Raw genomic sequence first — 17,058 nt, forward strand, 5'->3', positions numbered from 1 at the left:
GTCCCCTTCCGATTTCCATGAAACTTGGCAGGTGTATAGAAGGGCCCAAAGGAAGAAATACGTGTTTTTTGTTTCGGCTAGAAAACTGTTTTAGGGGGCAAACCCCCCCTAACTAACCAGTTCACTGCACTCTTCAGCTTTGCTACATCAAGCTTTCGCATTGGAAGTATTTTGACTACAAACCACTCTTTCGAAAGAGCATACAAGTTAACAAACGTGACTCATAATTGCAAACTGAGGATTCGAAACTTATGAATTTGCAGCACAGCTTTTACACCTCCAATCACTCGATCATAATTTATTTGGATCATGCTGCGCAGAGAATGCCTAAATATTACACCACGTAATCAGCTCCAGTGATTTATCCATACACCCCTAAACCTCCCGCCCAACACTCTCTCAAATTTTGACGAATACCCCTCCAAGCAGAAGAGTGAAACACCACCCCTGTAGGGGGTGTAAACATGGATTAGAATGACAATACTTCAGCATTAACAGAAATGAACCATTTGTAGCTCTACAAGAAGCGTAGTCGATTGGACCTTTTGCTCAACTAAAACCTAAGTCTCAAGGAAGGAGGGTGGAATGTGCAGCATTTTCTGGAAACATCAGCTCCCTTGACAGGGCTTCGGTCAGCTCGAGGGAAGGTATATCTGGAAAATGTCAACTGACCTCTTACCCTCCTTCCTGGGAGCACATGATACCGAACACAGTTTAGGGTTTGAATAACTCAATATGCTACAGATTCGTAAATTCAACCCCTGAGTCAATGAAATTTTCATTTTGTAACATTTTCCTTCTGATTCTTTCATGTGAAAAATGTACGATAAAAATAAGGGAAGAAATTCAAAGATATAGTTTTGACTCCTTGTAGTGAATTGTGCTGCTATAGTTAGCAACACTATTTTCTGTAACTTGGGCCAGATGGATGATTTTCTGGAGTGGTAGAGAAGACAACAGTCAAATGCCTTAGGCCTTGGGCCAGTCTCGGCACTCGGTGTAGCATCTCAGTTTGTGTGTTGTCGTTCTGTTTAGAGTAACAATGTCTGAAACTTTACTGCAAAACTGGTTATAGGAGACAGAGAAATGAAAGCAGACAGAAAGAAACTGAAAGTGATGAGTTGAATAGCGGTGACACTATATGTAGGTATAATTTCTTCCAACGGATATTCATAATTAAGAATATAAAATTTGCAGAGTAATCCATATAAAATGGCAAGGTTTTTATGAAGAACCTAAGTGATTCATTCACGTCTGTAGTTTATGTATGTGACCATTTTCGTGGCTCTAAGAGTTCTTATCTTTGTAAAAGAATTTATATATTAGAAAGTTACTTGTCAAATGGAGGGGGGGGTCCACGCAGTGTGGTTGCCTGTATGATAAGGGCCAATGGGGTGCCGAACAAGAAAAACATAAAAATAGAAAAGCGTTAACGTTAGTGTTCTGCGAAATTACTGGCACCCTATTAAATAGCGTCTTCCCGATGGCGCAGTTGTAGCGTCGTCGCCTTGTAATCAAGGTGTCCTGGGTTCGATACCCGGTGGAGGCACATAGTGGTTCGCATTCCACTTTAAACTGTAGGTCCAGTCCCGATTAGCCTTACCGTGCATAAAGTGGACTAAAAATACCAAATCAATCAATCAAAAAACTATTAAATTAAAGTTATTGTAAGTTTGCATAGATATGGATTAAGTAAACATTTTCTTCCTCTTTTTATCTAGTCGGTTCCTTGACATAATGGCATATTTCATATTTTTCAACTTTTCAGAGGAAGCAAGGGAAGTATAAGGAATTAAACATAAAAATAAATTGAATTTACATTAAGTCCCAAATTTATATCTGACTACTAGCGCACCAGTGGGGGGCACGACGGCGCTTGCTACTGCCTGCTGGAAAACGTGGAGAGAGAAATTTCGTTTGGTTCATTGTGCTCATTGTGTTGGAAAGTGAAAAAAATTATATTAAATTTTTAAGTAATTGAAAATAAAGCATTACGTCAATTTAAAATTGAAAATTCCTTCCCTTCCCTTTGCAGTTAACATGCCATGCGTTTATTTGTACATCTTTTGTTTTAAGGCAAAGAGGCACATGACTCTTATTCTTCCTTAGAGTCTCTTCTGCAGTATTTGGAAGATACACACTCAAGAGCGCCAAGAGTACGCTGGGGTAGGGTTACACCAGATGGGGCTAGTGTGTATCATGCCGGCCATCTTGATAGCCGCCATCTTGGAATTACATCCAGTTTTTAAACGGGAAGGGGGTCATTGTAACATATCATTTTACATGTGCGTTTTCTCAGAAATAAGGATATGCAGTTTTTCTTCCCCTAACTTTATTTGGTGAGGTTATTTTCACAGTTGATGTTCACATTTGGCATCCTACAAGATGTGCTCTATGTGTTGCCCGTTCTGTGCTCCACACAACGTAAGACGTTTCAGCCAGTCCTCATGGACACGCAATAGCACTGCAGGGTCGACAGAGTCACATGCTTGTTGGATCTGGTGCTGGAGATGTCGGAGATCAGTCATTTTCTCTTGATAAACTATGGCTCTAAGATTACCCCAATAGTAAAAGTCAATAGACGTAAGGTTCGGAGAACCGGGGGCCATTCAGTGGTATCCGGACAATCCAGTGACCCGGGAGCTGTTCATCCAACCACTGCCTGACACTTAACGCGTAGTGCGGAGGCGCGCCGTCCTGCTAGAAATGGGCTCGTAATTCGCCGTTTGGGTTCATCAGTGAGGGGAACACATCTTCCTGGAGAATATTCAGATTTCTATTCCTATTCAGGTTGCCATGGATGAAGACAGATCCAGCAATTCTGGTGTTCCATATCCCACACTACAACATTACCTTTGCCACACCGACTTCTTTACGAGGATATGTCCACGATGGGTTGGTATCTGACCAATAACGATGATTCTGCTTATTTACCTCACCGTTCACGAAGAATATGGCCTCATCGCTAAACAGAACACTTTTCGGGAACTGGGGATCCCCGTTGAAACGAGTCAAAGTACAGTCTGCACACTATATCCGCCTGTCTGGGTCATCCTGAGTTAAGAACTGTAGCATTTGAATTTTGTAGGGATGCCACTTGTTAGTATGAAACACACGGAGTATGGATCTCTGGCTTTCTCCTGACACTGATGCCATATGCCGGGTACTGCATTTCGGGCTCTTGACCAAGAATGCCACGATTGCCGTTGCTTTTTCTTCGTAGGTAGCTGTCTCGGCCGTCCACTACGTTCTTTGTCGCACACAAATCAAGTCTCCCTAAACTTCTGCATTACACGCAACACAGTGCTATGTGAGATATCATCTCTCTCTGGATGCCGGACATTGAAATCTTCTGCAATGACCCTGGCACTGCGCTCCCCACTTATAACAACAATTTTGACCCTTTCTTTGAAGTATAGAGCCATGTTAGATCACCTGGAACAAATAAATACCAACCCATTACATTACGCCAAATGTGAACTTCAACTGTCAAAATATCCTCACCAAATAAAGTTAGGGGAAAATAACTGTATATTCTTATTTCTGAGAAAACGCACATGTAAAATGATATGCTACATGATGCCCTTCCCATTTGAAAATCTGGATATAATTCCAAGATGGCGGCTATCAAGATGGCCGTCATGATACACACTAGCTCTATCTAATGTGCCCCCACCCCAATTACCCATATCCAATTCTTCGCTCTTCGTCAAGTCGTTTTCAAATTAAGAAAGTGGGGCCGGACTTTTGCCTCAACCTGTTTAATATTAAGTTTCCAAGTTACCAGTTTGATGTGTACAATTCAACGTGACGATAAGTAATAATTATGAATGATTTGTTTACATTGTTTTCATATATTTATAGGTGTACATCAATACTGAAACATTAGAATATTATTCTAGAATATACATATTGCAATTCATTCAAATTATAACAAATCCATGTGGATCAGGCACTTTCCTTCATTGGACTGTGCAACTTACAAATTACATACAACGATGGTCAAAGACTCAACGCTCCAATTTCCTTCCTGTGCCATTTCTTGACGTAGAAGTCTTTCGGTTTCTTCAAAACTTCTTCGTCTGATTCGATGTCGTTTATATCTGGAATATGAATTGCAAATTATATTACAGCAACTGCTTGTATAGTATTTTATATAACGAAGCGTTACACCCTTATTATGACAGATATCTCAGTGTTATGCCAAGTCACCGGCAATACAAATGGGACACCTACATCCTAAATACCCGCTTCCCTGAGATGCGTTAGGTGTGTTGCTGAGCTCTACGGCGATAGAAGCACTTCATACAGAATAGTTGCCATTGATGTCGGCTCGTCGCCCTACAGGTAGGCAACACACATAATGCATATGTAAAGCCCACACAAAAAAAGACAACGTGAAATTCTATTTTTGCCTCAAAACACAGGGATCCTTCCTTGAACCGATCAGGTTTGTCCAGTTGCCATGGTTAAATGAAATTCTTGTTGTATATTGCATTGCCAAACGTATGCATCGGAACAACAGTTTCAGATCTAAAGCCTTGTTTTAAAGCCTAACGACGGCCGCCTCTCCCTGAAGTGCGAGCCAAGAGTGTATGTTGACAGCAGAAGGTGTTACGTACCACTAGATAAAAATTAGGCATGTGGCAACACCATGTTGCGAATTAATGGGGGCGGGTAACAGGGATAATTATTTTTGTAATTGCGAAGTATGCTTTTAACCCCCTGAAAGAAAATGGAATTGAAATCACATATTCTTGAGTATGTAACATACATAATATGGAAAAATCATTTGTGTCCGTTAATGTTCCAATAGTCAAAGATTTCCCTGTCGAGAAGTATAGATATTTTGTCAAGTTTTCGGTGTCATTAGTTCTATAGTTGTTTCGTGTATGAGTTTCGGTTTTCTTAGAATGTAAATATAGTAAGTGCTTCTAAAGTCACGTGGAAATGGTATCATAAGATTCAATGACAGAACAAATGTTCTAACGTACTTTTTAACGCAACGGAATAGTTTAGGTTACTGACTCATAACATATATTAAAAAAAATGCGTACATGACAGAAACCCTACCTCCACAAATGAAATCATAAATACACGATCTCTCTCCAAAGCTGAAGGCTTATTTCTCATAGTGGGCAACATCGCCATTCTCACCCCTCAGTTTCAGCATCTGGAGACTAAATGTCTGGGTATGTTCTTCGATAATGATATCAGCAAGTAATACGTACATTTGTTAACACCTTAACATTTCACACATACATGCAATCTGGACACCAGCTATCTGGATACTGAAGCACTGACGCGTCCAGTGCCAAGGTTAGTGTGCTGCTGTTGGCCTAAATGCCCGGCGCACTAGCCGTCACTGCACGGACAACTCCACCGTGAAAAGCACTCCAGTAATAGTTACATTCTTTGAAAATTTGATTTTAAACGTAACCGAGTTACATCTACGTTCATTGTGTTCACAATTAGCTCAGTTCGGGTTTTTCTTATTGGGATCTTTGCAACACGTCACTTATCCATTACTTTCTGCCATCCATGAGGTACAGCAACTGATGAAGCTAGCTTTACATACTTGCTTTTGATCTCAGATTATATTGGCTACTACATACGTGCATATTTAAAATTGTCACAACACAATAACAAATTCAGAAAGGCAATACATAATTAATCACATAAGCAACCACATTGCTTATATACTTGTATCTATTTATAACCACCACGATGCGGGTCCACGGACTATTGTGATACGTAATATGACTTCGCAAACGAATTACATCACTCCAATTAGCTATTGTTTCATAAATAATTCTAAAAACACTAAAGCAAATATGTTACTTTTCTGGGCTATACTTATTACAATAAAACAATGCAAAGTGCGGTGTTTCCCATCGCATAACCTGATGTTGATAATTTGTTTATTTTCATTGTCATAGCATTGGCAAATTTCAACGTGGCTTTGCAAAATGTGAAACATAATCTGTAATCAACCTTGTGTAATAGTAATTACCATACATTTTTTACATTTCATTGGGATATTTTCTGACATGAATTGATAATATCTATGAATACATAACCATATTGTGAGAATACGAGGGTCACTATTTATATTTTGAGGCTAACAATAAAAAACAGGAATTTGGCATTGAAAACTGCTTTATTGTTTTTCGAAGTATTCTCCTTTATGGTCAATACACTTTTGCATTCGTTCGAAACATTTGTCAAAGCACTTTTTCCAATCTTCTTGAGACACCTCCATAATATGGTTTTTTAACGCATCAACGGCGTCTTCCGCCGACGAAAATCGTTGTCCACGCAATTTATTCTTGACATTCGGAAACAAGAAGAAGTCATTGGATGCCAAATCAGGACTGTACGGCGGATGACCCATCAATTCGATTTTTTGACTGTTCATAAAGTCAGTTGTTAGACGAGATGTGTGACAGCTGGCATTGTCTTGATGAAGAATGATCCGACGGCGTTTGTTTGTTTTCCGTATTTCACCGAAGGCCTCTGGCAAATAAATTGTTGTGTACCATTCAGAGTTGACCGTTCTACGTTCCTCTAAAGGCACAGTTGCCACATGACCAGTTTTCCCGAAAAAACAGGCGACCATTTGTTTCGATGTGATTCGAGCGCGAACAACTTTTGTTGGATTGGGTTCATCTTGAAACACCCATACAGTCGACTGCTGTTTAAGTTCCGGCTCATATTTATATATCCATGATTCGTCACCTGTTACAATCTTATATACGTCTTTTGAAGCACCATGATTGTATTTATTGAGCATTTGTTTGCACCAATTGACGCGAGCGTCTTTTTGAGTTTTTGTCATATTGTGTGGGATCCAACAAGAACATAGCTTTCTCACAGCTAAATGATCATGTAATATTTTATATATGCTGGTGGAACTAATGCCTAGGGTTGCCTCAATATCACAGTATGTCACATGACGATCTTGCAGTATTAGGTTTTGCACAGCATGAATGTTTTCTTGAACAACAACTGATTTTGGACGACCTTCGCGAATCTCGTCGGTGAGCGAATGGCTGCCACGATTAAATTAGTTATACCAGCGTTTCGCAGTGGCAAAGGATGGGGTTTTATCGCCAAATGTGGAAGTAAGTTGATCGATGCACTCTTGTCTTGATAACACTGGGGAACAAAAAAAAGATTTTATTTTGTGGCATAAAGTTTAATAACAGTTTCAGCACACAAAACAGCTGTAATTGTCAATTGTATGATTGGTTCAGTTGAATTGACTCCAGTTATAAAAATAAACACACCATGGAAAATGTAGGAAGTAAAATTACTCCAAGCTTTTCTCGGTAATATATTAAAATTTGATAATGGGCTGACATTCCCATTAAGAAACTTATTTATTTATTTGTAAATTGTTGCTAGGCAACTTACAAAGCATTGCTAGGCAATATATCTCTTACTGGTGAATTTTGTAGTATAACTAAGCGAAATGCGTTTAATGTGAATACATTGGAAATATGAGTTCCTCGCGTAGTGTTTCAATAACCCAAATGTTTTTTGCTATATATGTGGAATATATTGTCTGCCATCACAGAGAAGAAATATCACGGATGTAGTGAGAGATTTGCATCAGGCTTATTTTGCCAAAAATCTGGGACAACAGAATAAAAAATGGGTCCCACATATAGTTTGCAAAACTTGTTTGGAATCACTTCGTTATTGGGGCCAAGGCGGACGAAAGGGAATCAAATTTGGAGTGCCCATGACATGGAGTGAATCAAAAAATCATGTTAATGATTGCTATTTTTGTGCTGTGAATGTTAAAGGCATGAATAGATTCAAAAAGCGTAATTGGGTGTACCCTAATGTAGAGTCAGCAAAGCCGCCAATACTGCACAGTGAAAATTTACCTTTACCAGTATGTACCTTTTCGCAAAATATCGACGATGACGTTGAGATATCAGATGAAAGTGCTAGTGACAATAAAAACGAAAGTGATTTTGATGGATGTAGTTCTACACCGCAAGCATTCTCCCAAAGCCAACTGAATGGTTTGATTCGTGACCTAAATTTGTCAAAAAAATCATCTGAGATTCTAGCATCGCGACTAAGAGAAAAACATTGTCTTCAGCCTGGTGTTACTGTAACATCATATAGAACGAGAGAACACAAAATGCTTCCTTACTTTAGCGAAGACAATGATCTTGTGTATTGTAACAATATTCCTCAGCTTTTGCTGCTGTTAGGTCTATCAACATATCGCTCAGAGGATTGGCGTTTATTTCTGGACAGTTCTAAAAGAAGTTTGAAATGTGTTTTACTACACAATGGTAATAAACATCCTTCAGTTCCTATCGGACACTCAACAAAGCTTAAGGAAGAATACCAAAACATAAAAATGGTTTTAGAAACAATTGAATATGCTGAACATAAGTGGCTCGTGTGTGTGGATTTGAAGATGGTGATTTTTTTTACTAGGACAGCAAAGTGGGTACACAACGTATCCCTGTTTCCTATGTTTGTGGGATAGTCGTGCTAGAGAAAAACATTGGACGATAAAAGTTTGGCCCACAAGGAAAAATATTAGTGGGAAAAGCTAATATCATTCATGAACCGCTGATAGATAGGGACAAAATCATCTTTCCGCCACTGCATATTAAACTTGGGTTGATAAAACAGTTTGTCAAGGCCTTAGATACAAGTGGTGATTGTTTCAAATATATATGCCAGACATTTCCCGGACTAAGTATTGAAAAATTGAAGGCAGGAATCTTTGACGGACCACCACAAATTCGTACACTCATAAATGATGCCAATTTTACAACTTACATGTCTTACATCGAATCTGAGGCCTGCTGAGCTTTGTGTCCGTCGTCAAAAACTTTTTGGGGAATCACAGAGCAGAAAATTACCGCGATATAGTTGGAAATATGTTGAAAAATTTTCAGAAATTGGAAGCTAATATGAGTGTGAAGACACATTTTCTACATAGCCACATTGACAGATTTCCTGAGAACCTTGGTGATTTTAGTGAAGAACAGGGAGAAAGGTTCCATCAGGATATAAGGATAATGGAAGAAAGGTACCAAGGACGGTGGGATCGCCACATGATGGCCGACTACTGTTGGAGCTTACAGAGGGATTGTCCTAAAACGCAATACAGCAGGAAATCGTATAGAAAACGTTTCACATAGTTTGTTACTTCATTGTGTACATATTTTCTTAATTATTATGATCATAGGCCTATATAAATTTATTATTATAATAATGATTGTAATCACAAAAAGAAATATTAAATTGTTGTTGAAAGTTCATTTATATGTATGTCTTGTTTCCGCCATTTTGGTTTAGTTGCATTTATTTCATAAATTAGAGCCAATTCAGGAAATATATTATTATATCATTATTCAGCAGCATGAAATCACCCTAAATTAGCTCTCAAACACTGTGCCGCAATTTCACTGTTCCCCAGTGTAATCCACGTCGAAAATCGTAAAAAATCATCGCACGAAAATGTTCACGAGTTAATTCCATTTTATTGTTGTCGCGCAATCTCCAAGGCAACATAAACAACACAAATGAAGCTATTGACAAAACATGTGAAGTACGTTATGGTCAATAATGCCAGACGATTCCGTGCAAACGTCAAATCGCGCCTAACTTCAATCAGTGTTGCCAAGGCTCAAAATATAAATAGTGACCCTCGTATATAACACGTTCACAAACTCGAGACGGCATATTACATGTATTACGATATGGAAAATAACGCATTCAATGAACTTATATCTTTTTCATTGTTGATAATATCCAATTCTATCTTTTATTGGTTTACTTTCTGTGACTTGTCTAACAAGAACATAACAATAAAACAATGTATATATGCAATGTTAAATTACTATTATTTAATTATCAATAAAAGAAGGTATAATAATTTAGGCCATTACAAACCAACCGTTCGTTGAGTTTCCTGAGAAATTTCATTATACTCCTCGTCGCTCTCTTTGAGAAATTTCTCTGGTATCTTCCGTTTCCATGATCCGCCCTCAGTCTGAGAAAAAGTAACGAATAATGATCATTTATATATGACAATAAATGACTTGATAACAATTTATGGTATCGCACATCGCGCTACGACGCCAGGGGTCCCGGGTTCGAATCTCGGCCTGGGCAAGTATTTTTGTCATTTCCCATTCATGAATTTCATCATGTCACTCATCTCCATCTTCGCAAATTAACCAAAAGTGGCACAAAAAAGTGAAGTAAAATAAAGTAAATCAATTAATCAATTTAATTGTATTAATTACATATTACTTTTCATCTAACATTTTAGAGGATTTTAATTCGGTCCCTATTTGTCCCAAAACTAGACTGCACAAAATTTAGGAAATAAATGTGAAACGGGAAAGTAGAATAATGAAAGAGTATACAAATTTTCATTACTTATGTTGTTGTGGTTGTTTCACTAATTCTTGTTTATTTCTGTTTGTAATTTGATCGTCTAATGATAAACATACATGGCCACATTTAATTTACGTAGCGCTGACATACATAATCTGATTTGGATTTTTCCTGTTCGGTCCTCTTTCCCAGTTGACCCTTTAAATGTATTGTGAGCAATAATGTACTGGCGGCAAAATTAATGTATCACTGAAATGCGAAGCGATAAGACGACAGTGTATAAATATGCAGATACTTGACTCGAGTCAACTTTCTTCCGGTGAGAGGTCTGTCTTTCTGGCAGAGCCGCGCTGTTGTCTTGATTTTCTTTGGCGACTTTAGTTTAATGCCGATTTAAAATTTTCCTTACGGAAGTGTTACAAGAACAAGTATGATTCTTTTTTTTTTTTTTAAAAGAAAACGATCAGTCAATCACTTATTATTATTTTCGTTACCATTTGATATGGACTGACCCATTCAAGGTACTGTATTGTTAAGGAAATATGACAGAAAGTATTTTAAAAGGCGTAGGGATGTGACGACCTCATCGCCCAGTGACTTGTTCACTGCAGTTAGTCAACCAACAGAGAGAAATGGTCAACATTTTGCTCTCTTGGGATTTACAGAGCTGTCCTGTCATTGCTCTATGAGCGTCCCACAATCGGCAGAAGTGGGGTATGGTTGGTGGACTACAATGTGATCCTCCCAGCTAGATCCGAGGGATCCGCTGACCAACGACAGGTGCGGTCCTCCATTAATATTGGGGGTTATGCGTAGAGTTGACAACTCAGCACTGTAAAAAGACATGTCAAAAAACAGCAATATGTGGCCATGGACATTCGGATCTCCGGGCGGGAACTACTTTGGGAGGTCCCTGGACTAAGGATAAGATCTACATTAGGAATAAGGATATTAAATTAGGCACCTGGAATGTTCTGAGCCTTTACCGGCCTGGGGCATTTCAGTGTATAGTTAATGACATAGTTAAGTATAAATTAGATGTAGCAGCTGTCCAGGAAGTTAGGTGGCCAGGAGAAGGGAATTGTAAAACTAAAAGTTATACTTTTTTCTATGGCGGTACTGAAAATCATAATTTTGGAATAGGCTTTTTCATAAATAATAGAATTATCTCTGCTCTTAAAACAGTAGAATTTATTAATGATAGTATATCATATGCAGTTTTACAGGGTAGGTGGTGTAAAATTATTTTAATTAACATACATGCACCAACGAAAGATAAATATGATAATACGAAAGATGATTTATATGCAGAGTTAGAACAGGCCTTTGATAAATTTTCTCAGTATGATGTGAAAGTTCTGCTAGGTTACTGTAATGCACAGATTGGCAAAGAAGAGACATTTAAACCCACGATTGGTAAAGAATTAAGTAATGATAATGGTATAAGATTGATTACTTTTGCAACCTCAAAGAATTTAATTGTGAAAAGTACCACTTTTCAACATAAAGATATCCATAAATATACCTGGTCTTCTCCAGATGGTAAAACTCATAATCAGATAGATCATATTCTCATTGATAAGAGAAGGCATACTAGTATAATTGACGTTCGTACACATAGAGGTGCTGACTGTGCCAGTGACCATTATTTAGTAATTGTTAAATTAAGAGAAAGACTCGCAGTGATAAATCATAAACAACAAAATCTAAAAGTTATAAAATTTAATACAGGAAAATTTGCAGATGAAAGAATTAAGAAAGATTACCAAATTAACTGTCAAATAGATTTGATGTTTTGCAGGATTTAAATGATGACGAAAATATAAATGAAACACACATAAATAAGAATTGGGACCACATACGTAATGCAATAGAATCAGCAGCTAAAGAAAGTATAGGATACCATAAACCAATAAAAAGTAAGCCATGTTTTAATAATGAATGTCATAATCTAATAGAAATAAGAAATCAGGCTAGACTTAAGTGGTTAATAACTCTGATGATACAAATCTAAGCAATTATAATAGAATAAAGCGAGAAGTTAACCGCACGTTGAGAAGTAAAAAAAGAGATTACTTGAAAAGCAAAATTAACGAAATTGAAACAAACAGCAAAGATAAAAATATCAGAGATTTATATAAAGGTGTAAATGAGTTTAGAAAGGGGTGGCAACCTAAAGTAAACTTGATAAAAGATAGACGGTGATTTTCTAGCTGACCCAAGCGATATTCTAGATAGATGGAAGAACTACTTTAATGGCCTTTGAAATGTTCATGTAGGAGATAAACCAGAAGTAAATGAAGTGCACACAGCAGAATCTTTAGTTCTAGAACATAACTTGACTGAAGTTAAAGATGCTATTAAAAGGCTAAAGAATAACAAAGCACCGGGCATTGATTTAATACCAGCTGAGTTAATTAAATGTGGTGGAAATTCGTTAATATGTCAAATTTATAAATTAATTTGTTTAATATGGAAAAAGAAGAAATCCCTCAACAGTGGAAATAATCCATAATTGTTCCTGTGTTTAGAAAAGGTGATAAAATGAACTGCAATAATTACCGTGGTTTTTCTCTACTCTCAACAACATATAAAGTATTTTCTAACATTCTTTTAACAAGACTAACACCATATGCTAATGAAATTATAGGTGATTATCAATGTGGATTTAAACGTAACAGATCAACTACACTAAAAAAAATACACTTTCTGCACACTTTTGGAACACTTCCTAGAAACTACTTTTGATCACTTCTTGTACACATTAAATGTGCACAAGAAGTGTACAGGAAGTGCTTCAAAAGTGTACAGGAAGTGTACAAAAAGTGCAGCAAAAGAAGTGTACAGGAAGTGTGCAAGAAGTGCTTCCAATATAAAGGTGTCCCAAAAGTGTGTAAGAAGTGTGCTGCAGAAACTACTTTTGATCACTTCTGGTACACTTTACACATTTGGAACACTTGTGAAAATACTTGAGCGACACTTCTTGCACACATGACATATATCGCAATTCAGTACTCATATTTAGTTTCTAGAATAAAAATACAGTTGACTCACATTTAACTTGACAATTGAAGGAGAAAAAAGCAACAACTTTCAACTGTGTAACCTTAAATTTTGTGATGCGTGTTTGTTTTTCTTCGACGCACGTACCTTCTACTTATATAGTCCAGAATCAAAAGGTTGCTCATGGGAGATTCACTTTTATTCACTGCAGTACATTTTCTTCTTTAATTTGTATCTTCTATGTTCACATATTTTTCGAAGAGTGTTAAAGCACAATTTTTCACTATGATTACTATCAAACGTATCATTATTTGTTGTACAAAAACTTATGTTTCTTGTACACATTTTGACAGAACCATCTAGCGGCCGGTGTAGGAAACTCAGTATAAAGTAAGTATATTCTGAGCTTTTTTCAGAATATTATGTTACACAACAACATAAAGACTCGCTTCGAGTAATTATCTATATACATGAGTTTCAATTTTCGACAAAGTATTTTCATACTACACTCGACGAAACTGGACAATCGTTATTTCAAATTCAGAAGCACGCTCACGCACATATAGTAAATTTAACCAAACGTTTTGTTTCTCTTTACTTACATATGTATCATTTTGTTTACGAGTACCAAATTTCGTCTGACTAAATTTTTTGGTATTCTTAAAGAAAATTATTTAGTAATTACAAGCAACATTTGGTTACCGGAAACAAAAAGCATAACCAAACAGCTCAACCAAACTTTTTTGGTAATTCCAAAAAAAAACAGTTTTTTCTGTGTAAGGCGAAGTAAGTGGCGTTACATAATAATGATGATGACAAGTTTCCAGCAACAACCAGCCCCCCGAAGTTAACGATCTGTTTTGGTGTGCTTTTAAGATGAATAGTTCGATTTAAGAAAATCTATTAATTTCCTCGGAACATTCAACTTGCTCCTTCTTCAATTTTAATGAGATTTATCCAATTATCAAATTGGTACATTAAACAAAAAAGTATTGATAGTTTCATGATGCAATGCGATTTCCATGTGTTCCAGGAAAAAAATAGTTATATTTTGTTATTGTTTAATGGTGCTTGCTTTCAAGTGTGTTACTGCTTTATATAATGAAATTGATTTATGTTCATAAGATATTCATTCGTCAAAAAAGTATGAAATAACAATCGATATGACCAACAACACAAAATGAAATCATGTGCTACAAAAGTGTACAAGAAGTGTACAGACTTACTTTAAACAAAAGTGTACAGAAAGCGTTGAAGAAGTGCACACAACTTTGAATGTGTCCCCAAAGTGTGCAACAAGTGTACAAAATTTCGTCATTTCGGGTCGCACACATCTAGAACACTTTAAGTACACTTTGCAACACCTTCAGTACACTTCTTGTGCATATTATATACAAGAAAGTGTACCAAAAGTGTACAAGAAGTGTATTTTTTTTTACAGTGTACAAATAAAATTTTTCACATTAGACAAACACTTGAAAAGAAGTTTGGATATAATCAAAATGTCCATCAGCTATTCATTGATTTCAAAAAGCATATGATCCGATCAAAAGAGATAAATTATATAATATATTAGTCGAGTTTGGAATACCTGAGAAGCTTGTTACTATAATAAAAATGTTCACCAGTGAAACAGAAAGTAAAATTCGTGTGGGTATTAATGTGTCTGACAAATTTACAATTCATGATGGGTTAAAACAAGGAGATGCATTATCTCCATTGCTCTTTAATTTTGCCTTAGAATATGCTGTTAGGAAGGTAAAAGAAACTAAAGAAGGACTAAAATTAAATGGTGTGATTCAGTTGTTAGCAAATGCAGATGATGTAGACTTATTAAAAGATGATATAAATACAATAAAGAATAAAGCTAAAATATTTTTCCAAACTGCTAAAGAGATGGGTTTGGAAGTTAGCAAAGAGAAAGCTAAATATATGCTTACAGGCCGAAACCAAGTGTTAGGTAATAATCAAAATCTAATTATTGATAACAACTCGTTTGAACCAGTTTCCAAATTCAAATACTTAGGAGTAATATTAACAAATGAAAATTATATTAAAGAGGAAATAAAAAGTAGGCTTAATTCAGGAAATATATGTTATTTCCCTCTTCATAAACGTTTGTCTTCTCTTTTAATATCTAAGGAACTAAAAGTTAAAATATACAAAACAGTAATTTGCTGATAAAAGGCAAATATGGGTGTGAAACTTGGTCCCTTACATTGAAAGAGGATCATAAATTGAGAGTATTTGAAAATAAGATCCCTAGGAAAACATTTGGACCTAAAAGGGATGAGGAGACAGGTGAGTGGAGAAGGTTACATAATTTAGAACTACATAATTTGTATTCTTGTCCAGATATTATTAGAATAATTAAATCAAGAAGACTTAGGTGGGCAGGCCATGTGGCACGAATGGGAGAGGAAAGAGGAGTTTACAGGATTCTTGTTGGGAATCCTGATGGTAAGAGACATGTAGAAAGGCCAAGACGAAGATGGAGAGACAACGTTGAGATAGACCTAAAGGAAATCGGTAGGAACGGAAAGGAGTATATAGATCTTGCTCAAGATAGGAACAGATGAAAGGTCTGTGTTGCTGCAGCCATGAACCTCCGGGTTAGAGTTAGTTAGTATTTTTTAAACTTGATTCGCTCTCACTTCAACTCCGCATACATCCTTCTTACATCTCCATGTACACTGATGAATGACTCATTTCTTCAAATTATAAATAGTCAGACTCCCCCAATTCATTAGCTTACCAAGATTGACTATACATAATTTTGGTATAATTTTCTCATTTTGTAAAGTACATAATTAATATGTTCATATAATATTTATTCAATTACTATCAACGTTCATCAAATATATTATAACAAAGAGTATAGTGACCAAAACTTAATTTGAAATTAACGTGCTCGTTTATTAACATAGGCTCGATTGTAGATGTTTCATGTATCACTGAAACTATGAGCATAATTCTAGAAGAAATGTAAATTTATATTATATTTGTACTTTCAGTACTTACGATGCATTTTTCTTTCAGAACACAATACAGAAAAGATAATTGGATATAATAATTCATATAATGAAAAGTATTCCTAAATAATAAAAAGGAAATTTTTATCAATATATTTAAAAAGAAATCACTGTGTTCCTCTTAAATTGTAGAAAATACGTTAATATAATCCAGAAATTTGAAGTTCTATCGCCATACCTGTACAATCAACAAAACTATGAAACAAATTCCAAACGCTTGCCTCATGATCGACACAACAGCTCAACACATCAGCTTTTCAGCACTTCAAATGGAATTGTAACTACAAGTTCACAATTACATGCTGGCGTTAATGTCCAACAGACGAAACCGATTTATTATTTCAGCCAACGCAACGGCATGTCATTCCCATTTAACTATGGTGTAATAAAAATACATCGAGTTTTATGACATAAGACTCATTAAATCGTAGAAGCATATGACGGAAAAAAAACTATTGAGAGAATGATAAGTCATACAACCTATCAACATATCTGCTTAACTATTCCGTTACAGCCATTGCATTCTCATTGCTGTGAAGGCTAAATGACGATTCTTGAAGACGATGTGATGTGTAAATCATATCTTTCCTTTACAACCAGAAAATTTTACCCAACTGCACTGTTCAGTAAATAAAATATT

General features: G+C 36.3%; 1 long non-coding RNA gene across 2 annotated transcripts; it reads right to left on the reverse strand.

Moving 5' to 3' along the window:
* Window positions 1–3,844: 3,844 nt before the first annotated feature.
* LOC145978701 (uncharacterized) lies at window positions 3,845–16,755 on the reverse strand. Of its 2 annotated transcripts, none has more exons than XR_014440740.1 (3): window positions 16,597–16,755; window positions 9,938–10,033; window positions 3,845–4,103 (listed from the first exon to the last, which is right to left on the reverse strand). It is a non-coding gene; the product is annotated as an uncharacterized LOC145978701 (long non-coding RNA). The 2 variants fall into 2 exon arrangements; XR_014440739.1 differs by having other exon boundaries at window positions 9,934–10,033.
* Between the last annotated feature and the right edge of the window lie 303 nt (window positions 16,756–17,058).

The sequence above is a fragment of the Lepisma saccharinum genome, chromosome 25, assembly GCF_977018435.1.
Source record: "Lepisma saccharinum chromosome 25, izLepSacc3.1, whole genome shotgun sequence".
Classification (NCBI taxonomy): Eukaryota; Metazoa; Arthropoda; class Insecta; order Zygentoma; family Lepismatidae; genus Lepisma; species Lepisma saccharinum.